The following is a 27,780-nucleotide window of genomic DNA, read 5'->3' as shown; positions in this document are numbered from 1 at the left end:
CCCGGCGAGGAGCTCTGTGCGCCCCTCGCCCTGCGCACACGCACAGTCCGCAGCCTTCCCGAGGCGCGCAGAGCCTGTGCCGTCCCCTCTGACCCGCGCGGCGCTGAGCCCTGTGCCGTCCTGGCCGGCTGCCTGCCGTCCCCTCTGACCCGCGCGGCGCTGCTCACACCGGCCTCGCTTTTCCCGAGACACACGTGCGTCTGCCTGCAGACCTTCGCCTCTGCGGCGCTAGCACGGTTCATTCCTCGGCTTCTGCTTTTGCAAGCGTCACTCCTTCACAGACCTCACCTAAATAGAGCCCCGCCGACCTCTGATCCTCTTCTAAAATGCGGCGCACTGAGGTGAGAGGGAGGCCGGCAGAGCAGGAGGCAATCACCCGGGGGAGAGTTCACTCGTAGGTCCGTGAGACGGCGTGCCCGAGGCGGTGGGCCGGCTCGTGGGAGGCCCCGGGGCTGGTCAGGAAACCGAGGGAAGGCTTCGGGGAACTGTGGGCAAGCGCCTTCACCGTGGTTTTCTCAGCCAGGAGCAGGCGAGGCAGGGTGAGCAGACTCAGGATTGCCTGCTTTGGATAATTTCAGCTTCTCTGGGGCACGACGGCTGTTCCTAACTGCCTGGCGCCTGACCCTGAGCTGATTAGGGCAGGCGGATAATGGTCCAGAGTGAGAACCCCACAGAGAGAGGACTGCAGGGTGAGCCTCTCCCTGTTTAGTGTGCGTGTGAAAACACACTTTCCAAAAGCTGTTTATACTGCTGGGAACCGGCTAGCCCTAGGAAGGACCAGCACTCCAGGGTCAGAAATTCTCAGATGTGAAGATATGCAGAAAATAAAAGACATTATTAATATAATCCTCAGACCAACTTTATTTTCTTCATATCATCTCTCACTACCTTACCTTATATTACGGATTACTTTATTTATTCTATATTTATTCTTCCATAATATAAGCTTTCTTAAGGTAGAGTCTTTTCTGCCTCATTCATTGCTGTGTTCCTAGTGCTAGAATAGTGCCAGACATGGAGTAACATTCAATATCATTTTTAAATCGCTTGACAAATGAATGGATGGAAGTTGTATGTCAGGTTCTCCATCAGGGGTGATTTTATGCCACAGGGACATTTGGCAATACTTGGAAATAACGTTCGTTGTCACACTAGGGGCACAGGAGTTCTACTGGCATAGACAGGCAGAAGGCAGGTGTGCTGCTAGCGTCCTACAATGTAAAGGCGACCCCCACAGTCTCGAGAGTTTCAAGGCTAAATATTGTGCTCCAGATAAACCACATTGCTTTGATGGATCTCAAAACCTATATCTTTTGAAAACCATAGCAATAACTGTTAGAAGTTAATGACTATGGTCACAGGAATAATTAATTCAGAATCAATCTTTCCCATGCAATCATAATGTTCATAAACTTTTATTAAATAGGTAAACATGACCATTAACTGCTGTTACTACTTATCGTATTTCAACAAAAATTAAACCATGAAAAGCAATGCATTCATTTGTTGATCTTTTTTTTGTATTCTACTTCACTCAGTAAAACAAGAAAGACTTATAAGAACATCTTCTTGCTATGTTCTCATGTGGCAGAAGGGGCAAAGGAACTTTCAGTTCAGTTCAGTTCAGTCACTCCATCGTGTCCGACTCTTTGAGACCCCATGGACTGCAGCACGCCAGGCCTCCCTGTCCATCACCAACTCCCGGAATTTACCCAAACTCATGTCCATGGAGCTGATGATGCCATTCAACTGTCTCATCCTCTTTCATCCCCTTCTCCTCCCAACATCAACCTTTCCCAGCATTACCGTCTTTTCAAATGAGTCAGTTCTTTGAGCGGGTGGTAAAAGTATTGGAGTTTCAGCTTCAACATCAGTCCTTCCAATGAATATTCAGGACTGATTTCCTTTAAGCTGGACTGGTTGGATCTCCTTGTAGTCCAAGGGACTCTCAAGAGTCATCTCCAACACCACAATTCAAAAGCATCAATTCTAAGCACTCAGCTTTCTTTATAGTCCAACTCTCACATCCATACATGACTACTGGAAAACCATAGCCTTGACCAGACAGACCTTTGTTGGCAAAGAATTTCTGCTTTTAATATGCTGTATAGGTTGGTCCTAACTTTTCTTCCAAGAGGTAAGTGTCTTTTAATTTCATGGCTGCAGTCACCATCTGTAGTGTTGGAGCCCAAAATAAAAAGTCTGTCACTGTTCCCATTGTTTCCCCATCTATTTGCCCTGAAGTGATGGGACAAGATGACATGATCTTCGTTTTCTGAATGTTGAGTTCTAAGGCAATTCTTTCACTCTCCTCTTTCACTTTCATCAAGAGGCTCTTTAGTTCTTCGCTTTCTGCCATGAGGGTTGTGTCATCTGCATATTTAAGGTTATTGATATTTCTCCCGGCAATCTTGATTCCAGCTTGTGCTTCATCCAATCCAGCATTTCTCATGATGTACTCTGCATATAAATTAAATAAGCACGGTGACAATATACAGCCTTGATTTACTCCTTTCCCAATTTGGAACCAGTCTGTTGTTCTATATCCAGTTCTAACGGTTGCTTCCTGACCTGCATACAGGTTTCTCAAGAGGCAGGTCAGGTGGTCTGGTATTCCCATCTCTTTCAGAATTTTCCACAGTTTATTGTGATCCACACAGTCAAAGGCTTTGTCACAGTCAATAAATCAGAAATAGATGTTTCTCTGGAACTCTTGCTTTTTCAGTGATCCAACGGATGTTGGCAATTTGATCTCTGGTTCCTCTGCCTTTTCTAAATCCAGCTTTACTATCTGGAAGTTCACAGTTCTCGTACTGTTGAAGCCTGGCTTGGAGAATTTTGAGCATTACTCTACTAGCATGTGAGGTGAGTGCAATTGTGCAGTAGTTTGAGCCTTCTTTGGCATTGCCTTTCTTTGGGATTGGAATGAAAACTGACATTTTCCAGTCCTGTGGCCACTGCTGAGTTTTCCAAATTTGCTGACATTTTGAGTGCAGCACTTTCACAGCATCGTCTTTTAGGATTTGAAATAGCTCAACTGGAAAGGAGCTTTATTTCTTTTATACGGGTACTAATCTCATTCATGAAGGCTCTGCCTTCATGACCTAATCATTTCCCAGATGTCCTACCTCCAAATATCATCTTGTTTGGAATTAGGTATCAAAATATGATCCCCCAGAGAAGGGAAAGGCTACCTACTCCACTATTCTGGCCTGGAGAATTCCATGGACTGTATAGTCCATGGAGTCACAAAGAGTTGGACACGACTGAGTGACTTAAAAAAAAAATCAAAACATGAATTTTGAAGAAATACATTCAATCTATTACAACACTCATTTCTGTCTTAAAGGGAAATAATTCAAAGCACCAGATAGTTACTGAACCCAGCTTGAAGTCTAGGCTCTTTAGGTAATATAGTATCTTTCTTGAAGTGGTAATATGTTTTTCATGTGGGAGTCACAACATACAAACTAAAATGACAAACTTTCTGCATCTCTACCTAGTACAAATCAGTCAATATACAATGAAAGAGCAGGCGCAGGGTATGCCCGGAACAAAGACAGGGTGTGCCCGATAAAAACTTCAGATCAAGAGAGTGAAAATGGGAGACACGCAGCAGTTACTGATCTATGGCAAAGACAGAATTCTGCTGAGCAAGCAGTTTGAAGACTCCCTCTGCTCTTTGCTTAGACTCAGATTGGTTACCTTGAAGGAACCACCTGTTCATTGTACTCTGTAACTCTTAGCTCTGCTCACTGAGCATGCAGGAGTGTTGGCCTAGTTAGGGAACTGTGGAAAGTTGCTTCTTTATTCTGCTTCCTGACAAGGTAAGTGGGAAGTGTTGCCTAAGAGTTGGTTCAAAGTCACCAGTTATTTTTGACTGGGATCATAGTATCCTTAGAAGTACAGTTTTGTCAAAAAAAGAGCTTCCCTGGTGGTTCAGACAAAATAATCTGCCTGCAATGCAGGAGACCCAGGTTCAATCCCTGAGTCAGGAAGATCCTACCATATGGAGGCCTGCTTGCATACAGTGAAAGTCAATCCCCTTAATTTTACATGGCCTGAATCAACAGTTAGAACTGGGCGTGAAACAACAGACTTCCAAATTGGGAAAGGAGTACGTCAAGGCTGTATATTGTCACCCTGCTTATTTAACTTATATGCAGAGTACATCATGACAAATGCTGGGCTGGATGAAGCACAAGCTGGAATCAAGATTGCCAGGAGAAATATCAATAACCTCAGATATGCAGATGACACCACCCTTATGGCAGAAAGTGAAGAAGAACTAAAGAGCCTCTTGATGAAAGTGAAAGAGGAGAGTGAAAAAGTTGGTTTAAAGCTCAACATTCAGAAAACTAAGATTATGGCATCCAGTCCCATCACTTCATGGCAAATAGATAGGGAAACAGTGACAGACTTTATTTTGCGGGGCTCCAAAATCACTGCAGATCGTGACTGTAGCCATGAAATTAAAAGACACCTCTTGGAAGAACAGTTATGACCAACCTAGACAGCATATTAAAAAGCAGAGACATCACTTTGCCAACAAAGGTCTGTCCAGTCAAAGCTATGGTTTTTTCAGTGGTCATGTATGGATGTGAGAGTTGGACTATAAAGAAAGCTGAGGGCCAAAGAATTGATGCTTTTGAACTGTGATGTTGGAGAAGACTCTTGAGAGTCCCTTGGACTGCAAGGAGATCCAACCAGTCCAGCTTAAAGGAAATCAGTCCTGAATATTCATTGGAAGGACTGATGTTGAAGCTGAAACTCCAATACTTTTACCACCTGATGCAAAGAACTGACTCATTTGAAAAGACCCTGATGCTGGGAGGGACTGGGGGCAGGAGGAGAAGGGGATGACAGAGGATGAGATGGCTGGATGACATCACCAACTAGATGGACATGAGTGAGTAAACTCTGGGAGTTGGTGATAGGCAGGGAGGCCTGGCGTGCTGCAGTCCATGGGGTCTCAAAGAGGCAGACACGACTAAGCGACTGAACTGAACTGAACTGGTGCCTCAATTACATTTTTTTCACCTGAGAGGCCTAGATGGTCTTTATGCTCTCAATGCCTTTTCAGTCTTATTTTCTATTATTTGAACTCCAGAAACCGTCTATTAGTTTTTATTATCATGTGAAATCAATGTGTTATATTTTCCACTTGAAAACTAGTCAATTACTCTTCTAGAAAGAATTAACCAAAATATTCTTTTTTTTTTTTCATTTATTTTTATTAGTTGGAGTAACCAAAATATTCTAACTATCTGGATGGTTCTGACAACTTTCTTAAGAGCTACAGGCTTAGTAGGCACTTGATCTACCTTCTAGGTCATCCCAGGTGGCAATTTTATCAAATGTTTCCCATGGTAAATGGAGATTTCCAGCTTTCTAGCCACCTATATTTGCTACCCACAACCAGACTGCGAAGCCAGTTCAACAAACTTTAGTATTTTTTAATAGCAGCACTCCACTTCTGGTATAAATTTCTGTATTAGTTTGGGTTACCTAGCTGCAGTTACAAATAAGAACCAAATTTCAGTGACTTAACAGAATGTAAAAGTACTTCACAACTCTATAGCAGTGCTGCGCATACGTTCCTGCTGCTTTCTTCTACATGATGAACCAAGGACTCTGGCTGCTCCCACGTCATGGCTCTGCCTCTTCCCAGGGCTTGGAGTCTCTGCATCGAGTTTGTGGATGTATGAGTGCTGTGCACAGGAGGACACAGAGGTCAGATTTTCAGCTTCTTTGAATTTGTGAAAACAATATAAATCATAGTTGTCATGATTATAATATTTAGAGAAGTTTCTCTTCATACTAATTTCCTGAATTATATTTAACCCCATTTGTTATTGATGTTACTTGTTTTCCCACTGAGGGATAAAACGAGTTAGACATTAAGCTGTAAGTGTTGCCTCTTGATGACTTAAAACCATGATTCAAGAAAAGACCTGACTCTGAGCTTTCCAGGGTGGTTCTCCTTTCTCTGTGCCTTACTTCAGTATGAGCTGCTTACTGGCCTACTTTTACTAAAGCTCGGCAACTCTCCTATACACTTCGTGCTCAGTTTGTCTTATCCTAGACTCTTCTTTATTTTTACACTGCATTTTGTGACTTGCCTCTATCTTCCCCAGCTTTTTGCCCTCCATCTGTATTTAATTTTGCTGTCTTTATGTTAGGGATATCATCTCAAAATAAGTCTATCTCATTATAAAACATAATAGATGATAGTCCTTCAAACCACTTACTTTTGATCAACAGCCTTTTAATAATGATTCCTATTCTATTGCATTTGGCAACTTATTCTGAGTCTATTTGATCTAGAAAGAAATCATTAATTTGCATTATCCCAGCTATACTAGAGAAAAAACTTTTATAATTTATGCAAATGGAACTTTAAAAGTCAATAATCAGAAAATTAAAGAATGCCACTTAAGAAGAAAGAAATATAAAAACCTAAATATGCCATTGTCCCTTTGAACCATAAGTCACATTTCAGATCCCAATGGCAATGTTGTGAAAACTAATAATTTAGCAAGGGCTTATATACTCTTGAGTAAATTGCCTCCCCTTCCAATGATCTGGATGAGCATTTACAGCATCCTTCAATGCCTAACATCTTCACTGGGGGTGCTTCAGAGCAGTAAATCTTAATCTTTTCAGAAATGTGAACTGGTTCAGATCCGATCACCAAAGGATCAGCTCTGAAAGAATACAGAATGTAAGCACACTTAAAGAATGTGGAGGCTCACCTCCATTTTCTTGCCTGGCGAATCCCATGGACAGAGGAGCCTGGCAAGCTAGGGTCCATGGGATTGCAAGAGTCGGACATGACTTAGCAACCACCATCACCTCCATTTTACCAATATGATCCAGAGCCTTATTACTCTAAGTGTAGCCCACAGACAACAGCATCTGGGGATCATTTAAAATACCAAGTTTTAGGCCCCACTATATGCATGTTGAAGAAGAACCTCATACCTCTTGAACAGGAATCGCATCTTCATACCATAATGGATGATTTTTAGGATAGCAAAGTTTAAGAAATACTAGTCTAATAAAATATATACTCTAGTTCAAGGTCCAACAGCTGGTGTCAGAAACTAGCCAAGACCCAGTCTTTATGTCTCTTTTCAAAACATTTCCCATCATGGTCTACCCACCCCCACGATGGCTCCTGGGTCTTCCCTTTCTACCACATTAGGTTTGGGCAAGATCCAGAATCACTGGTAGGCTCCATGCCAGGAGGTCGCAGGTTTTCAGAGAAACTAAAACAATGATCCAGACACAGCTTGGTGAAGTTATTATAAACCATCTTGAAAGGAAGCACAAGACTTTCCCATTTCTATCCACATAGCCCCTAAACACAGGATTTTAAATAGTCAAGATGTCAGGGATAGATAACTCTTTGAATGAGTTGAGCTCTATTTGTTAATAAGGCCCTAGTTAATGGTACAGAAACCATTAAAGGACAGAAACAATATGGACTTAACAGAGGCTGAAGATAGTAAGAAGAGGTGGCAAGAACACACAGAGGAACTATACAAAGATCTTAGTGATGGAGATATAACCACAATGGTGTGATCACTCGTCTAGAGGCAGACATCCTGGAGTGAGAAGTCAAGTGGGCCCTAGGAAGCATCATTATGAACAAAGCAAGTGGAGGTGATGGAATTCTACCTGAGCTATTTCACATCCTAAAAGACGATGCTGTAAAAGTTCTGCATTTATATACCAACAAATTTGGAAAACTGAGCCATAACCACAGGACTAGAAAAAAGTCAGTTTTCATTCCAATACCATAGAAAGGCAATGCCAAAGAAGATTCAAACTACTGCACAACTGAACTCATCTCACATGCTAGCAAAGTAATGCTCAAAATTCTCCAAGCTAGGCTTCAACAGTATGTGAACTGAGAAATTCCAGATGTTTAAGCTGGATTTAGAAAAGGCAGAGGAACCAGAGATCAAATTGCTAACATCTGCTGGATCATCGAAAAAGCAAGAGAATTCCAGAAAAACATCTACTCCTACTTCATTGTATATGCTAAAGCCTTTGACTGTTTCAATCACAACAAATTGTGGAAAATTCTTAACGAGATGGGAATACCAGACCACCTGACCTGCTTCCTGAGAAATCTGTATGAAGATCAAGAAGCAACAGCTAGAACTGGACATAGAACAACAGACTGGTTCCAAATTGGGAAAGGAGTACATCAAGGCTGTATATTGTCACCCTGCTTATTTAAATTATGTGCAGAGGACATCACGCAAAATGCCAGGCTGGATGAAACACAAGCTAGAATCAAGATTGCCAGGAGAAATATCAATAACCTCAGATATGCAGATGACACCACTCTTATGGCAGAAAGCAAAGAGGAACTAAAGAGCCTCTTGATGAAAGTGAAAGAGGAGAGTGAAAAACCTGGCTTACAACATTCAAGAAACTAAAATCATGGCATCTTGTCCTATCATTCCATGGCAAATAGATGGGGAAACAATGGAAACAGTGACAAACTTTATTTTTGGGGGCTCCAAAATCACTGCAGATGGTGATTGCAGCCATGAAATTAAAGGATGCTTCCTCCTTGCAAGAAAAGCTATAACAAATCTAGACATCATACTAAAAAAGCAGAGACATTACTTTGCCAACTAAGATCTGTCTAGTCAAGCTATGGTTTTTCCAGTTGTCAAGTATGGATGTGAGAGTTGGATCATAAAGAAGGCTGAACACTGAAGAATTGATGCTTTCAAACTGTGGTGCTGAAGAAGACTCTTGAGAGTCCCTTGGACTGCAAGGAAATCCAACCACTCAATCCTAAAAGAAATCAGTCCTGAATATTCATTGGAATGGCTGATGCTGAAGCTGAAACTCCAATCCTTTGGCCACCTTATGGGAAGAACTGACTCATTTGAAAAGACCCTGATGCTGGGAAAGATTAACGGCAGGAGGAGAAGGGGATGATGGAGGATGAGATGGTTGGATGGCATCACCAACTCGATGGACAGGAGTCTGAGTAAGCTCTGGGAAGTGGTGATGGACAGTAAGCCTGGCGTGCTGCAGTCCATGGTGCAGCAGTCGGACATGACTGAGCGGCTGAACTGAACTGATCTGCATGGTATTGAAAAAATTAATGACGGGATATGTGCAAAGAACAGTAAGTGCCTTGAGGGAAAAGTTATTAGTTGAGGGAAAATGTAGAATAAAGCTTTCTAGGGATTCTACCAGGAAAAGAGGTAGGTCAAAAATAGATCTGGAAACAAAGCATGCTAAGTCACTTCAGTCTTGTCCAACTCTTTGTGACTCTATGGACTGTAGCCTGTCAGGCTCCTCTGTCCAGGGCATTACCCAGGCAAGAATACTGGAGTGGGTTGCCACTTCCTCCTCCAGGGAAGCTTCCCAACCTGGGAATCGAGCCCGGGTCTCCTGCATTGGCAGGTGGGTTCTTTACCACTAGTGCCACCTGGGAAGCCCCTCCTGGTACAATAGACCCTGAATATAGGTAACAATTGATTGAAAGGAAATAGGCATTCATAAACAAATTCGATGGATGAATTAACTGTAAAATCTAATCTTAGAGTTCAACTGAATAGGACTGAGAACAGTTCCTGTTCTCTGACATGTTCAAAATAAGCCACATAGCACAAAAAAGGAAGAAAGCATGGGCTTGGGGCAGCATCAGAGGTCAGGAGGGCAGCGCCTTGTCTGAGCCAGCAGCAGCAGACTCTGTTTGACTTGGGGTCACACACTGGTTGTCCTGCTTATAGGTTTGAGATGATACCAAAGACAGCTTTCAACGTCTTCCAACATTGTTCAAGATCTGGTTGCTTTTTTGTTCTGTGCCTCTTCTATCCTTATTAACTTGGTTTTTTTTAATCATGATAGACACAAACCTTTTCTATGTGCCTGGTTCTATGAAGGCCTGTCAGAAAAAGCTTAAACCTTCTAAACCTTCTCCCCAGTATTAGCATCCTCATATCTACCACAGACTGTGTATAGACATAAAGAAAGTTATACAAAAAATGCTTTTATGTTTCTCACAATAAAACCTTCTATACACTGAAAGCATTATGGAACACAAAATTTTGACACATCTGAACAAGTAATCAGCTCTGACACAATCTTTTTCCTCATGAGTTTAATGTTCTATTTTTAATAGAAATAAGAAATATACTTGTTTTTCATTCTATATTCAGCTGAGTAAGTATTAGACCATTTTTTTCTCACTTCAATAATGCATGGAGTGTTTTATAGTTCCACCCATACAGAGCAGTCTTAAAATACAGTAAAGAAGGAAATTGCATGTGTTCATCATAGAGTATGCATACTGTTTGTGCCAACTTGTGGGCACATATTAAATTGAAATTATTTTTTTAAGTTGGCTTTTACAGAAGCATCATTTTTCTTATTTTCCTTGAAGTAAGCCAGATTCTAGCTTTTTGAAATTAAAAATGATTTTTCTCATCCTTCCTTTTCAATAGCCCTTAAACAATAATTGTTGAATCTTCTTTTTATTCAATTACCCCAGGGGTTTAACAATATATTTAATATTTCTTGTGGAACACTTTTCTCTTCTCTACATTTTAAACAATACAAAATTCACATTTTGCATTTCATGTAATGCTGTTTAAGTTTTTATTCAATTGCTTATTTCAAATGTAGCTTTTCTTTCATAATAGCTAAACACTTGGAAATTGTTCACAATTACTTCCTTTACAATCTCAAACCCCAAATGATTGCTTTTTGTCTCCCAAATGTATTTCAAAATTTTCTATGTGTTGATGTGTTGAGTGAGTCAGAGTACTGTAAGACAATTGACTAGACCTTTGCATAAACACGATTTTTGTAATTAGAAATTTAATTCCACTTTCCTCTTGTCGCTATCCACCAATTGCAATACATTTTTATTATTTCATAACCCTTGTCCCAAGGGATGAAGCCATTATCTCAAATTCTATCTTATTTTTTTTTTACTGCTAAAATGTCTTTGTTTTTCCTTTTCTTCATGTTAAGTTCTAATCATTGTCATTTATTTTCTTTTCAGAAATATGTATCCAAGGACACTTGTCCTAAGCCTAACAATTCTGTGTTCCAGCATAAAGTTTTTAGGAAGTCCATTAGTGACGGCCTCTTTTTCAGTGTTCTAGCTCTCCTCAGATCACTGTTTTTGAAAATTTTAGCTCCTTCAATTCTGCCTCTCCCTTCATGGAAGTCATATTATACATCTCAGACAATCTGTGGTTTCTCTATCAAAGCACAGAGTGACTGACATGCCATCTTCCATTCTTGTTGATTACTTCTTCACATCACAAAACTGGCAACATCTTTTTTATGTGCCTGGTTTCAATAAAATTAAAATTCTATCAGAAAGAGGACTTATTTGAAATCTTCTCTTTAGTTTTAGTTTCATGATCTTCTTAATTTGTATCTTTGGGAACACTGCTCAGAGATCTGCCTGATTCCCAAAATATCTTCTTGGGGCACTCAAAGTAATGTCATCTTGAGCCTCACATAAAATATGCTGTGAGGTGCATTATTGCAGCACTTATTGGGTTTCTAAAACCAGGATGAACCTTTTGGCCAACCCAATAATTTCCTTTTCTTGACCAAAACAAACGGTCTACCAGATAGCTCCCAGATATCTCTGCAGCAAAGATGATTTTTTTTTTTTTTCAGGATCACCAGAGAATTGCAACCTTGCACCCGCAATCATGGTGAACTGCATGTGAGTGCCTGGCAAAGGAAGGGGGCCCACTTTATAAAGAGGAAGGAACTTGGGAGGGCTATAGGAAACAGAGTCCACGGGTTTGCATTTAGCAGAGTTATTGCCAGGAAAAAAGGAATATCTTCTTCCTTTTGGACTCTGCTATCAATGCAGTGGGGGAAAGCTACCACTTCCAGTCTCCCAGCTCTATTTAATTTGGGTTTCTATTAAATTTTTTATGCTTTTCAGAGTCTTCAAATGCAATGTTTTCTATCAAAGTGAAATAACAGTTTAAGAGAAACTAACCACATGATAGACAGAACCACTGGCTTTGGGTAACCTTCAATCACAATAATTAAATAAATTAAATATATCTGTGTCTTATATTTTACACCAGATAATTGGAAGTTTCCTAATCATCATGTATCTTTAGGTAACTGGGAACCAACTGCTCACAGCAAATGCACAGATGGAATTTTCTAGTACTAGTCTGAGACTTTGAGGAGTAAGGACTCATGTCTTATTCACTTCTATATTAGTTCCTACCAGAGTGCCTGGCATCCAAAAATACATTTATTGATTCAAACCAGCTTATGTCCTTAAGCTGATGATCCCATAAATTCAATGGTATGATTTTTGCAGATATTAATTATGTTTAGAATTTTGTACTATAGTTGCTGCACATAATTCTCAGTTGTTTTAATGTTATAAATCATTATTTAAGTAAGATAGCAATGAAGAGAGAGAAATATGGAGCAGCTGTTTTGCTTAATAGTTCTTGACTTGACAAATAAAGAAAAGTATCATAAGTGAAATCTTAAAAATATGAAACTAGCTGTATATGACTTTTAAAACATTACATTCAACTGAAAGTTAAGCATTCAGCCAAAATTTTAAAGTATTTACTTTTTGTTTTCAAATTACTAATTTTTTATTTTTTAGAAGGAGTGTGTTTTTAAGAGCAGTTTTAGCTTTTACAGTGAAACTGAGAAGAAGCTACAGAATTTCCCTTATGTCCCCTGTTCTCACAGAAGCGCTTACCAGAATGGTACATTTAGGAGCAAGGACGAACCTGCACTGACCCATCATCATCAGCCCGAGTCCGTAGCTGACTTTAGGTTTCACTTTTGTTGTTGCACATTCTGCGACTTTGGACAAAGTATAATGACATATACTCTTTATTATAATATCATACAAAGTATTTTCACTGCCCCAAACTTTTCTCTTCACCTCCACCACCCTGCTTTTTCCTAGCAACCACGGATCTTTATATGGTTTCCATAGTTCTGCCTTTTCCAGAAAGTCATATAGTTGGAATCATACAGTATGTGGCCTTTTCACATTGGCTTCTCACTTAGTAATATTTTTGTTAATATGGTAAATCCTTTTAAGAAGTCATTACAATATTGTCTTTTCTTTTCAGTCATTCTTAAATGTTTTTACCTCAATACATTTTAGATTTCACACGGGACACTGAGACGCCAGCCATGGTATGGAGCATGCTCGCAAAGTGTTGGCCGCAGTGAATTTTCTCAGTGATTTTTAAGCTACTCCAGAAGAATGGAAATCGTTCATTTCAGCAGCTTGAATGACGCAGCAATAACAGTCTCCATGGGAGAGTTAAAGAAGCAGTGAACTGCAAAGTATGAACTCAGATGGTTGGATCTGGAAATCAAAAGGGCTCAGCTTTGAAATGTAATATATCTGCTCATATTCCAGGTCAAATAAAAAAGTAGAAAGTCTGACTTAGTAGACATTTATTAATTAAATGGCACACAGCACAGTTACTCTTAGAAGTACTCTCAATGCTGGGTTACTTTAGAAGTTACCTCATTTAATAATCTCTAAACTGGGAAGCAATCAGAGTTCAAGTAGGTTAAATAATTTGATCAAAGGCACCTAGCCAGTGATAACAAGAGGTGAGATATAATTGTAGACCTAATTCAAAAATGAAGCTCTTTTTCATGTGTCATGCTATCTCTCAATTAGGACATATGCAATTGTCATAATTTTGCCATTTTTAACTCCTCATAAAAGCCCTGGACTGAACTCAGGAACTCTGAATTGCAGTAAGCCCTCTGCTAGAATTTGCTTGACATTGAGCAAGTTAGTTCACATCTTATTGTTTCCTCATCTGAAAAGTGAGAGCCTGAACTCTATAAGGATTTTAAAGATTTTTCCACCTCCAACAAGATGTATTGTAATTTTGGAGAGGTGAGGCATCAATCAATAAGGACAGAAGAAAAAAAAAGGATACTTTTATAATGCAATTAAAGATCAACTATTTTCAGGAAAAAACATTAAATATTTAATTTTATTCACTATCTCAAAACTCAAAAAAATTTCCTTTAAACATTTAAAACATCTTTAACATGTATGTTCATAATTAAGGAACTCATAATTATTGTAAAAAATAGAAATTCAATACAAGATCTTCACAACTTCAACTTACTCATTTCCTCAACTGTTTATAAAGCATATTAAGACTGAAGTTTCCCTAAAAGTAAAATAATAATACAAGTCTATAATGACGAACTGAATGTTTCCTCTTTTAGACTTTTCCTAGGATTCACATGCACTTTATCCATAGGAAGTGAATTTTAGGATTGCAAAGAGACCGTAATATTCATTACCAGAATTACCTGTGTCAGATGTGCCGCTGCTGCTGCTGAGTCGCGTCAGTCGTGTCCGACTCTGTGCGACCCCACAGACGGCAGCCCACCAGGCTCCCCCGTCCCTGGGATGCTCCAGGCAAGAGCACTGGAGTGGGTTGCCATCCCGTCCTCTTACCATAATTATAATCTGTGCAGGAATTAATTCGGTCTTGCCCCAAGCACTCTTGCCTTGTCCCAGGGTCCTGAAAAGCAATCTCTTAAAGTCTTGGAATTTCTCAAGTGGCAAGAATGTTTTTGTTTTGTGTGGTGAGCCCCTCGGATCACACCTGGTAATTTATGCTAAATATTAGGTGACTAATGACATGAAGTAAAGCAGCATTTATATATCACTTTTATGATTCTGCCTTGAAGTAATTTTTCAATCTATTGAGTATCTCTGGTCATGAGTGTATTAAATAATAAAGTCTCTACTCCATACAAATCCATCCCCTCTTCAAAAATTAAGGAAAAACTTTAAAAGAGCACTATAATTCCAATATCGAGAGAAAAGCACCTTAACATCTGGATAGAGAGAGACACGGAGGAATTAATTTTCATATTTTAATTTAAACATAGAATATAGCCCCGTGTTTAATGGATGTGCTAAATTTATAGTAACATCAACGATCTCGTGCTTCGAATGCCACATGACAGGCAGCTCCTTTGACATCTGGGGATTTTGAAGATGAGTAGTATGCAGTACCTTACTTTGAAAAACAAGCAAATTTGAGATGTTTTCTTAAAACGCATTTTATTCATTTCATAGAATGTATGAACATCTACTACGTGCTTTGTTCGTCTTATTACTGCAGGTAGGACAATAAAACAAGAACAGACCCGATCCTCACACTCACACTATTTTATTGGAAGAAATCAACAAGAAATATAAGTAAACAAAAATAATTTTCATAGTGGTTAATATTATGAAGACAAATATAATAAAAATAAATAGTGTACTATGAAAGAGAGTGACTGGCTTGTTACTGAAGATTGAATGATAAGAGAGCATATGGGGAATAGAATTAGCCACCCCAAAATGAACCTCTTTGGCATAAAGATTATTTTCAGCTGCTGATTTTGAATAAATGCAGGCACTGAAGAAGTTCTGAAAACCAAGAGGCAAGTTGCTCTTTGTAAGAGATGTCTGTGTGTGTAAGGGCGTCTCGCTCACTGTGCCGGGAGGAGAGGCATGTCTCAACCTCCAGAAACTGCTGTCATTGGAGAAGGCAAAGGCTTCCATCCATGTACACCTCTGAGGGTCACTTTAATGCTGACTCTCAGATGATAAGTAGCTAGCAGCCAGGCCAGTTATTTGGGAGTAATAGTCCAGATATTATAGGTAACTAGGGAAAATGCCATAATGTAGGAACAAACAACATGTTTGATAAAAAGAAAGTCAGTTAGGCTAGAGTATTAACAACTGGTAGGAGAATGTATGCGATGAAGCCTGAGAAATAAGAGAATCTGATCAAGTAGAGATCTCAGCTTGTAAATGTGATGGGAGCCATTCCAGGCATGAAGAGCATGGTATTTCAGTAGCTTTTAAATTGTCCCACAGCTTTTTGAGTGTTCTGTCCTGGGTGTTTTATTTGTTTATATTTGCATTTCAGTTTGAAAATTTCCTCCTGAACTATCTTTAAGCTCACTAATTCTTTCCTTAACTATGTCAGTTTACTGATGAGCTCATCCAAAGCTTAATTTGTTTCTTTTATTGTGCTTTTGATTTATGACATTTCCTTTTGCTTCTTTGATAGAATTTCCATATCTGTGCTTGTTTCTCATCTATTCTTGCATGCTGTCTACTTTTTCCTTGAGAGTCCTCAACATATTAATGATATTCAAATTCACAATTTGCTAGCTCAAATACCTATGTCATATCTGATGCTGGTTCTGATGATTGCTTTGTCTCTTCAATTCTTTTTTTCTTTTTGTCTTTTGCAGTCCTTGGACATATCCATTGTTGTTGAAAACTGGATGCCTTGTACACAATAATAGGAACTAAGATAAATATGCCTTTATGTTCATCTGGCTAGGAATTTGTCATTCAGTCACTCAGTCGTGTCCAGTTCTTTGCGACCCCATGGACTGCAGCACTCCAGGCTTCCCTGTCCTTCACTATCTCCCAGAGCTTGCTCAAACTCACGTCCATTGAATCAATGATGCCATCCAACCATCTCATCCTCAGTCTCCCCCTCCTCCTGTCCTCAATCTTTCCCAGCATCAGGGTCATTTTCAGTGAGTTAGAAGTATAGAGGAGGCTTGAGTTTGAGGAGTACCCTTCCTCCAGTGGAGATAAATCGCTGGTAAATGCTTCTCCTCCTGGGGGAAACCTTTGTTATGGAGAAAGCTCTAGATATTTCACAGTGATTGCTCTCGTAGGCCCATCTTCTCCAACTCTTCAATATGAGAGCTTGATGGATTCCTACAGGTTAAAACTCATGAAAACCAGAGGCTCCTTTAAGACAGAAGCTCCTGCTGCTTCTCACTCTCTTCCTTGTTGTTGTTCAGCCACTGTCATGTCCGGCTCTGTGACCCCATGGACCACAGCACACCAGGCTTCCCCGTCCTTCACCATCTCCCAGAGCCTGCTCAAATTCATGTCCATCGAGTCGGTGATGCCGTCCCACGATCTCCTCCTCTGTCGTCCCCTTCTCCTCCCGCCCTCAATCTTTCCCAGCATCAGGGTCTTTTCCAATGAGTTGGACAGGACCTAGCAACTGAACAACTGATACCAAAAGCTCAGTCTCTGTACACCAGTGTCAAATCAAATCTCACAGACTTTTGGGTGAAGTAGGAAAGAAGAGCTTTATTGCTTTGCCAGGCAATGGGGGACACAGCAGGCTCTGCCCCTCAAAAACTATGTGTCCCAACCTGGGGAGACTTGAGGAAGGGTTTTAAAGCAAGAGTGGGGTAAGACTAAGCTGTGTGCAGGGCCTCTGCCCCTCGCGTCTGGTCTCAGGTGACCAGAGCCTCTTGATGAGTTACTCTGGTTCCTTTCATGTAGACTTTCATGGTCTTTCTCTGGTACAGAGAAGGCTGACATCTTAAAGAGAGCTGAGGACATTTGTATCCCTTAAAATGGAACCAGGACCCCGGGCCAAGGCTACACGATTGCTTCCTGGGCTGCTTCTCCACTTTCTTGGCAGCCCTTCCCTTCCCAGAGTGTCGTTCAGTCTCTCTGCTGCTGCTGCTGAGTCACTTCAGTCGGGTCCGACTCTTTATGACATCCAGACTGCAACACCTCAGGCTTCCGGGTCCTTCACCATCTCTGGGAGCTTGCTCAAACTCATGTTGAGTCTCTAATGCCATGCAACCATCGCATCCTCTGCTGTCCCCTTCTACTCCTGCCTTCAATCTTTACCAGCATCAGGGTCTTTTTCAAGGAGTTGGCTCTTTGCATCAGGTGGCCAAAGATTGGAGCTTCAGCTACAGCATCAGTCCTTCCAATGAATATTCAGGGTTGAGTTCCACTGTTAAAATCTGTCCTTTGGAACTCAGGGCAGGTCATGGAGACTGGACTTAAAAAATGGGACAGAAAGGTTTCTGTGCCCAGGAGTCCTACAGAGTCCTGCTTGGCTTCAGTATTAGTTTTGGCTTTAGTGGTTTCCACTTCATGTAAGGAGAGTTTGTCTGTGACTCTCTGGTTGCACCTGTCCACCCAGACTTTGGGGGAGGAATTTACCTTACAACTTCAGCTTTGTGATGAATTTTTTAAAATTATTGACTTTTCATCTGCTCAGTTTTTTTCTTATTGGAAAGAAAAATAACCACTTCCAAGCTATTTTCATTTCAGAATCAAAATTGGAAGTCAAAAAATTTCACAACAGATTCTTAATAAATTCTTTTAAATATGATGCTGACTAAAGAATTTAGCTAACTTAAAAAGGAAAGAGCAGACTCCCCAAAATAAGTGATCCTTTTTGTCTGATTTCATGCTATAAAATCCTTAACTAAATGAGAAACGTTTGCATACAGAGGAATGGAAATTTGGGAGAATAATTCTTCAAGACTCAAGTGTCAAAATTCACACCATCAGGCCTTACTACTTTGTCTTGGCTCTCCACCCTTTCTCCTCCTTTGCTCCTCCTGCTTCTTCCTGAGGACCAGAATGGGCTGGTGCTTCTTGACGTAATTTGATCCACACTGGGTGTTTCCTGTCTTGGTTAAATGCCATCAATAGCTTCAATCATTGTGCTTCAAATTAGAGATACTTCTTTATAACTTTCCTAAATCTCTATGCCAAACTTGTCACTAAGCTCTTTTGTAACATTCTGATTCAATTTTTGGGGTTTGACCACTGACAGTTTTCAAGCCCCATCTATTTCTGCCTCTTGCCCCACAGCTAAGCAAGTCAGTAAGAAAGACTTCACTCACCTCCCCTTGGCGCCAACAGGACTTTGACCTATGCAAACCCAGTCCACACAGAAACTCTCACTCTAGACTTCAAACTCTAACCAAAATAAAAACAGAAGTCCCTCCCTTTGCTCAAGTTATTGTACCTGACTACTATCCACAGATAGACCCATTCTATGCACTAAATCTTTTCATAACTTTTAGCACATGTGATATCACCAATTTAGACATATTAACCAATTTTATTGGGGGCATAGATGGGTAACTACAAAATAAAATCTTTCCTTTTTACATTTTCAAATTCTTCCTTGCACTATCTAATATTTTCTCTTGGCTCTTGTAAAACAAAACTCTTCACTGTTCCAATTCGTCTACACCCATTATCCCTTGAATGCAATTCAGAAATACTTTCACTCCCACCTCCACACAGAATCTCTTCTTGTGAAGGTCAGCAAAGATCTCATTATTATTTGGCCCAAAGGTCAGTCTTTAGAATTCTTGCTTGAAATACCAGCTGTGTTGGATTCAGTTGATTACTCTTCCAACTTTGAAAACATTTCTTCTCCTGGCTCTGAAGACATTGCAATCTCTGAGTTTCCTCCCGTCTCACTGGCGCTTTTTGTCAGTCTCTTTGTTCCTCCTGGTCTACCTTACGGCTTCCCAGGTGACCCCAGTGATAACCTGCCCGCCAATGCGGGAGACACAAGAGACGCGGTTTCCCTTCCAGGGTGGGAAGATTCCCTGGAGAAGGAAATGTCTTGTTCTTGGAGTGATCCAAATGTCAGTCCCTAGGATGCTTCTCTTCTCTCTCAAGACTTTCCTTAGTGATCCCTTCTACGGAACTGAGAACTGCCAAATTGCTATCTCAAGGCTTGACCTTTCAAACTCCAAAATTATAGGATTCAACTTCTTACTCAACATCTTTACTTTGATGCCTTAATATCCATTTCAAATGGATCACATCAAAATTAGACCCCTGATATTCTTCCCCCCAATTTTCTCCACCTGAAGTTTGACTCTTCTCTTTTAATAACCATTCCATATTTCCCCGAAGACATCCTTAAGTCCTCCTTATTCATACATCACATCCAATTGTCAGAAACTTTAGTTGTCCATATCTTCAGAATAGTTTAAGAAACTGATCATTCAAACTATTTCCGTTGCTATCACACTGTCCAAAGTATCACTATATGAAACTGGGTTATTGCAATACTCTTCTAACTAGTCTTTCTCTTTCTTCCATCAACACTGCCACCAAGTCTATTGAAAGAGCAGTCAGGTTTATCCTATTAATACATAAAGCACAATGTGTCTTTCCATTTCTCAAAGCCCTTCTTGTTTTTCTATCACAGTCAAGAGCAAAGGCCAAAGTTCTCATAAGAAACTACAGAGCTCTAAACAGTCAGGCATCGCACTGTTCATCTCACCTAACACCCTGCTCCTCCGCCATCGCTCCTTCCATTCCCGCCAGGGTAACAGGCTTTGCTCCTCCTAGGACACTTCAGTGCTTTGATCTCTCTACTAATATGTTACTCTCTGTCAGGAGTGACTTTCACCAGATAACTACATGGCTTGAAACTTCACCTCCTTCACATTTATTTACAATATTACTGTATCAGTAAAACCATCCCAAATCATCTTATTTAACCTTTCTTTCCACCTGTCACCATATGTCCCCTTCACTGCTTGTTTTCCTGCTAGCACCTAATCTGTCAACATATCTATGTAAGTAATATGTTTATTTTATGTCTTATAGCAATAGAATATGACCTCCATGAGAGTAAAAAAAAAAAATTTGTTTTTCTTTTTACTGTATTCACAATACTTAGAGCAATACCTGCTTATAGCCAGCATTTGGTAAATATTTATTGAACCATTGAGTCTTCCTTGTCCTTCCAGTTCTCATGCCATCGTCCTAACTTTGACCCTCATTAACTCTTTCTTGGCCATTTGCAATCATCTCCTAACTTGTTTCTCTGTGTTAAGTCCCAGATTTTACAAACCCATTATTTCTAAAGTCATCTTTCTGAAGCATATCTCTGCTTAATACTTTTGTGCTCAAAACCCTTTATCAACTCTCCACTGCCGAAGATAGTTTCTTCCAAATACTGAAGTGCAATATCATCAGCTGATTCTTCAAACTACAGATTCCAAGGTCTCATCCAAAATGTTTTAAATAAGAATCTTTACAAGAAGAACAAGACGCCTTAAAAAAAATTAAATAAAGTAAAATGTGAGGCATGACACATTTCAAGGATCACAGGGCCAGAAAACCTGAGAATGCCTCCAAAACAATTCAGAAATTTGACCCCAGCCTTACCTTTCTAATCTTCTCTTTCTTTCTCTCTTCCATGTTATCCACCCAGTGCAAGTATAAGTAGCCAAGCCATGCATGGCTTTGAATTATAGGTAGAGATTTTTACATATAGTGAAAAAAAAAAAGTAAAGAAACTATAGAAGCTAATTAAAAAATTTTTAAAAAGAAAAACAGGAAAGTTACTTGTTTTCTGAGAATAGAAAATCATACGTGATCTTCAATATTTATTTTGTCTAACTAATTCACTAAATCCAAAGGGATAATTAGAGGGAAGAAAAAAATCCCAGTGATAAAAGCATGTTTCCATTAAAAACTATGATTATGGTCAATATTAAGGATTGGTAAAAGTCAAATTACTTTAAAACTACACATATAAAAAGTTTCCTTTAGTGAGCAAGTTCTGTTATTTGATGTGAGTACCCTGATCCTGGAAAAGATTGAGGGCAGGAGGAAAAGGGGATGACAGAGGATGAGATGGTTGGATGGCATCACTGACTCAGCAGGCAAGGGTTTGGGTGGACTCCGGGAGTTGGTAATTGTCAGAGAGGCCTGGCGTGCTGCAGTTCATGGGGTCACGAAGAGTCGGACACAAATCAGTGACTGAACTGAACTGAACTGAATCACTTTCAACCATCAACCACTAAATAGTTCAATTTTAGATGGTGAAAAGCAGAAGTGGAAAGGTATGTAATCAGTCTTTATTGCTTCCATTGTTAAAAAGTTGTTAGAAAGGTAAATTTAAAACTTAATTTTAAGATAGGAAAATATATATATTTCTAAATTTGAAGCTTCCTATAGTAAAGATAAAAGCACTTAACAAGAGATTTGTAATTGGGCCAAACAAGATGATATTAATAAGGTTACATATGGGGGATTTCAATTTTTTACTCTACAAAAGAATTATTAGAGTAGCGCCGCCCGAGGCTGCAGCGGCGCATCCCTGTGGCGCGGCGCCCACCCGCACCCATGGCGCGGCTGGCGCGCTGAGGGTTCGGCTCCGAGGGCGCCGGGGGCCCGGGCGCCTTGGAGAGAAGGGGGCCGGCAAGGGGTTCCGGAGCCTGGGCCCAAGCTGGAGAGGCGACGCCCGAGAGGACGAAACCGCGGCGGGGAGCGGATCTTTCGAAGATGGTTTGGCTGCCCTGGAGATTTGGAGATCTGATGCCACGATGAGGACTCACACACGGGGGGCTCCCAGTGTGTTTTTCATATGTTTGTTTTGCTTTGTGTCAGCCTGCGTCACCGACGAGAATCCAGAAGTCATGATCCCCTTCACCAACGCCAACTACGACAGCCACCCGATGCTCTACTTCTCCAGGGCCGAGGTGGCCGAGCTCCAGCTGCGGGCCGCCAGCTCCCACGAGCACATTGCCGCCCGGCTCACGGAGGCCGTGAACACCATGCTGTCCAGCCCCCTGGAGTACCTCCCTCCGTGGGACCCCAAGGAGTACAGCGCCCGCTGGAATGAGATTTACGGCAACAACCTGGGGGCCCTAGCCATGTTCTGCGTGCTGTATCCTGAGAACATGGAAGCCCGAGATATGGCCAAAGACTACATGGAGAGGATGGCAGCTCAGCCTAGTTGGTGAAAGATGCTCCTTGGGATGAAGTCCCACTTGCTCACTCCCTGGTTGGTTTTGCCACTGCCTATGACTTCTTGTACAACTACCTGAGCAAGACACAGCAGGAGAAGTTTCTTGAAGTGATTGCCAATGCCTCGGGGTATATGTATGAGACTTCATACAGGAGAGGATGGGGATTTCAATACCTGCACAATCATCAGCCCACCAACTGCATGGCCTTGCTCACAGGAAGCCTGGTTCTGATGAATCAAGGGTACCTTCAGGAAGCTTACTTATGGACCAAACAAGTTCTGACCATCATGGAGAAGTCTCTGGTCTTGCTCCGAGAGGTGACAGATGGCTCCCTCTATGAAGGAGTTGCATATGGCAGCTACACCACTAGATCACTCTTCCAGTATATGTTTCTTGTTCAAAGGCACTTTGACATCAACCACTTTGGCCACCCATGGCTTAAACAACACTTTGCATTTATGTATAGAACCATTCTGCCAGGGTTTCAAAGAACTGTGGCTATTGCAGACTCAAATTACAACTGGTTTTATGGTCCAGAAAGCCAATTAGTGTTCCTGGATAAATTTGTCATGCGTAACGGCAGTGGCAACTGGTTGGCTGACCAAATCAGAAGGAACCGTGTGGTGGAAGGTCCGGGGACGCCGTCCAAAGGGCAACGCTGGTGTACTCTTCACACGGAATTTCTCTGGTACGATGCCAGCTTGAAATCTGTTCCCCCTCCAGATTTCGGCACCCCGACATTGCATTATTTTGAAGACTGGGGCGTTGTGACTTACGGAAGTGCGCTGCCTGCAGAAATCAATAGATCTTTCCTTTCCTTCAAGTCAGGAAAACTTGGGGGACGTGCAATATATGACATTGTCCACAGAAACAAATACAAAGACTGGATCAAAGGCTGGAGGAATTTTAATGCAGGGCATGAACATCCTGATCAAAATTCATTTACCTTCGCTCCCAACGGTGTGCCTTTCATTACTGAGGCTCTCTACGGGCCAAAGTACACCTTCTTCAACAACGTTTTGATGTTTTCCCCAGCTGCCTCCAAGAGCTGCTTTTCTCCCTGGGAGGGCCAGGTCACAGAAGACTGCTCATCAAAATGGTCTAAATATAAGCACGACCCAGCAGCTAGCTGTCAGGGGAGAGTGGTTGCCGCAGCAGAGAAAAATGGGGTGGTTTTCATCCGAGGAGAGGGTGTGGGCGCTTACAACCCCCAGCTTCACCTGAGGAACGTTCAGAGAAATCTGATCCTCTTGCATCCGCAGCTTCTCCTCCTTGTGGATCAGATACACCTGGGAGAGGACAGCCCCTTGGAGAGGGCAGCAAGCTTCTTCCACAATGTGGATTTTCCTTTCGAGGAGACGGTGGTAGATGGGGTCCATGGGGCTCTCATCAGGCAGCGAGATGGCCTCTATAAAATGTACTGGATGGATGATACTGGCTACAGTGAGAAAGGAACCTTTGCCTCAGTGACATATCCTCACGGCTATCCTTACAACGGGACGAACTACGTGAATGTCACCATGCACCTCCGAAGTCCCGTCACCAGGGCAGCTTACCTCTTCATAGGGCCATCCGTCGATGTTCAGAGCTTCAGCATCCACGGAGACGCTCAGCAACTGGATGTGTTCGTGGCCACCAGCGAGCATGCCTACGCCACTTACCTGTGGACAGGAGAGACCTCGGGGCAGTCTGCCTTTGCGCAGGTCATTGCTGACCGGCAGAAAATTCTGTTTGACCGGAGTTCAGCCATCAGGAGCAGCGTTGTCCCGGAGGTGAAGGACTACGCTGCTCTGGTGGAAGAGAACCTGCAGCATTTTAAGCCCGTGTTCCAGCTGCTAGAGAAGCAGATCCTGTCCCGCGTCCGGAACACAGCCAGCTTCAGGAAGACTGCCGAGCGCCTGCTGAGATTTTCAGATAAGAGACAGACCGAGGAGGCCATCGACAGGATTTTTGCCATATCGCAGCAGCAGCAGCAGCAACAGGGCAAGTCCAAGAAGAACCGAAGGGGAGGCAAGCGCTATAAATTTGTGGATGCCGTCCCTGATATTTTTGCACAGATTGAAGTCAATGAAAGAAAGGTTCGACAGAAAGCTCAGATCTTAGCACAGAAAGAACTGCCCGTAGATGAAGATGAAGAAATGAAAGACCTTTTAGATTTTGCAGACGTAACATACGAGAAACACAGGAACGGCGATGTGATGAATGGCCGGTTTGGCCAGGCTCGGATGGTGACAACGACTCACAGCAGAGCCCCGGCGCTGTCCGCCTCGTACACCAGGCTGTTTCTGATCCTCAACATTGCTATTTTCTTTGTCATGTTGGCAATGCAACTGACTTATTTCCAGAGGGCCCAGAGTCTTCATGGCCAAAGATGTCTCTATGCAGTCCTTCTAATAGATAGCTGTATTTTATTATGGTTGTATTCTTCTTGTTCCCAATCACAGTGTTAGTATCGAAACTATAAGTGGCTTGATTGTTTTGTGGTCACAAGTCTATGCAAAAAAAAAAAGAAAAGAAAAATTCATTACCCTAGTTTATTACTGGATTTTTTTTTCAGATTCTTTTTAACAAATTAAGGGGAAAGTACTTCCACATAAGAAATCAGGGACGTGGGGAACTCAGTATGCATAGAGGCAAAGAATTAGGAATAAGGGTAGCTTGGTTGTCACACGGTGTTTCTGGAAATGTTTGGCTTGGCTGATTTAGGAATCCATATAATACTACTCTTAAAAGAACAAAAAGTCTGGTTTTAAGTACTGTTTCTTCTTAAGAGAAAGAGACTTAGATAGAATTGGATTTTATTAATATTAATTTAATGCTGTTAGCGCTCTCCAGATACTATTTTATGGAAAGACTGAGGCACACAATTCTGAAAAATACAGAAAATTTTTTAATGTTGTGATCATGTTGAAAATAAATGTTGGTAAGTCCTGGTTATGATGCTGTCAACTTCCTTGGAGAAAAATTCATGTGAATAACAGTGTCTGCATATTGGGTTACTGTTCAGATAACATGGTAAAATGGTGGCAGAAGGTTGTTAAAAACTTGAGATATAGCTCCAGCAGAAAACATATTTTAGTGAATGAACATTTCCTTGATGATGTTGGTTTCTGCATACACATAATTGACTGCTTTTACACATCCATTGGTTGTTCAATAAGTAAAACAATTACAGGTAACTTCATTTCCTATTTTCCTTCTATGGAAAACTGTTACAGATCCAATGACTAACTTCAAAATAAAATATTTTATATTTGACTGTTGATTTGAATACCAAAGAAGATGGGGAAACTAAAATTTGAATGTAATTCTCATGTTTTTTTAACAGAAAACTTTCTTTAAGTTTATTTTGCTAAATAAACATCATAATTGTGAAAAAAAAAAAAAGAATTATTAAAGTTATAACACAATGTTACTGTGAAGTCTAAAGGTAAGATATTCATCATAAAACTAGTGAGGAAGCAAAATTTGGCACCCTAAAATGTCTCTTTGGCAAGAAGACTAATTTAGGCTGATTATCTTTGAGAAACAGAAGACCCAGGAAATCTTTCTTTTGTCTAAATGATTTAGATGAAGGGCCTCTTTCAGAATAGAGCCATCACCAGAGATACCTGCCAAGAATGTGGTCTAGATGTGGTGGGGGGACTTGGCAGTGTCAAAGACCAGAGTCCGCTCCCTTTCTCATTGCCTCTATGGACCAACAAACATTTACTCACCACGTGTTTCCTTTTCCGTCTTCGCATCAAGTGCCTTCCGCCCTTCTGAAGTCTCAAACCGCCTTCTGCAACATCCGCTTTTCTCTTTGGCTGAAGACAGTAAATAAGGTGAGAATTTTGGCTATTTGGGTGAGTAACCCAGTTTTCCTGGGTCTTTCCTGCAAATACACGCTATGAAAGTTTTACTTTATTTTCTCCTGTTAACCTCATGTCAATTTAACTCTTAGATCTCATGTCAATTTAATTCTTAGATCAGCCCAAAGAACTTAGACTGAGTGAAAGTCACTCAGTCGTGTTCAATTCTTTGCAACCACATGGCCTATACATTCCATGGAATTCTCTGGGCCAGAATACTGGAGTGGGTAGCCTTTCCCTTCTCCAGGGGATCTTCCCAACTCGAGGATCAAACCCAGGTCTCCCGCATTTCAGGCAGATTCTTCACCAGCTAAGCCACCAGGGAAGCAACTTAGAAGGTAGAGGAAACTTCTTTCTCTCCAACAGACCCAAGGCACTTCTCATGTTTTGAGTATGTATGAGTTCTCCTTAGCAGTCCTGTCTTCTTTCCCTATAACATACTGCCTCACTGCAGGAGGCATTTTGCTCCCTCCAAGGGTTCTACATTTTGCTTCCTGTTACTTGAAATTTCATCAATTTATGTTTGAATTTTAATCCCATTCTCAAGAGGCCATTTATTTCCCTTCTGGTATTCCCTCTGTAATCTGGTGCTTTGTCAGTACATGAATCACCAGCTCTGTTTAGGGTGTTAGGCCTTAGCCAATCTGGCTTCTTCTAAAAATGCTTCATTTGACTATAGTATCCACCCAATCTTTATATTTTAACTCAACTATGCAAGAATCCCTGACAAGGGCCTTTCCATGTAATATGTGCCCATATATCATCTAACCATAGATGAACAACTAGCAAACCATTGGCCCCAGATGATTTTACCCACAGGCTGGGCTACCCATTAGATTTCTTTCCTTGGAATTTGAAGATTGAATATTGAGAGACACTGAGATGTCAGTTTCCTGACATCAGTTAGGAAACAGAGGGTGGGGGGTGCAGATTCAGTAAGTAGAGATAAGTGAGCAGAAAGTCAGAGAAACCAGAGTGAAGGCCCGCAGAATCTAGTTGGTAGGCTCCTGGAGCTAACCTATTTTTTCTTTTATTATATAAGGCCTATTTTTTTAGCATTTGCAGATTTTTGTGAAGATGCAACCTCCCCCTTCATTTGAGTAAGCTTGAGTGGACATCTGTTTCTTATCAACCAGAGATCAACTGAAGGATCCAAAGAACCTAAATTATCACCTGTTCAATTATCCTGTTGTGTGTGTTGTGTGTGAATTTTTTTGCTATATATTTTTGTATATTTTGAATACTTCTATACCTTACAAAAATAAAAATTATTATATTTAAATTTAATTAAATGAACAGAAATACC

At 41.0% G+C, this 27,780-nt stretch overlaps 2 long non-coding RNA genes and 1 pseudogene across 2 annotated transcripts; all 3 read left to right on the top strand.

The window, feature by feature from the left end:
* Positions 1 to 27,780, top strand: LOC139030190 (uncharacterized). Its single transcript, XR_011482471.1, has 3 exons — positions 1 to 341; positions 26,371 to 26,447; positions 27,531 to 27,780. It is a non-coding gene; the product is annotated as an uncharacterized lncRNA (long non-coding RNA).
* Positions 4,706 to 13,428, top strand: LOC139030189 (uncharacterized). The gene is made up of 3 exons (XR_011482470.1): positions 4,706 to 5,733; positions 11,680 to 11,728; positions 13,166 to 13,428. It is a non-coding gene; the product is annotated as an uncharacterized lncRNA (long non-coding RNA).
* LOC139030188 (dermatan-sulfate epimerase pseudogene) lies at positions 21,958 to 25,560 on the top strand (annotated as a pseudogene).

The sequence above is a fragment of the Odocoileus virginianus genome, chromosome 21 (assembly GCF_023699985.2).
Source record: "Odocoileus virginianus isolate 20LAN1187 ecotype Illinois chromosome 21, Ovbor_1.2, whole genome shotgun sequence".
NCBI classification, from domain to species: Eukaryota; Metazoa; Chordata; class Mammalia; order Artiodactyla; family Cervidae; genus Odocoileus; species Odocoileus virginianus.
The sequence above is the reverse complement of the archived record's forward strand: the minus strand, read 5'-3'. Positions and strand labels throughout refer to the sequence as shown.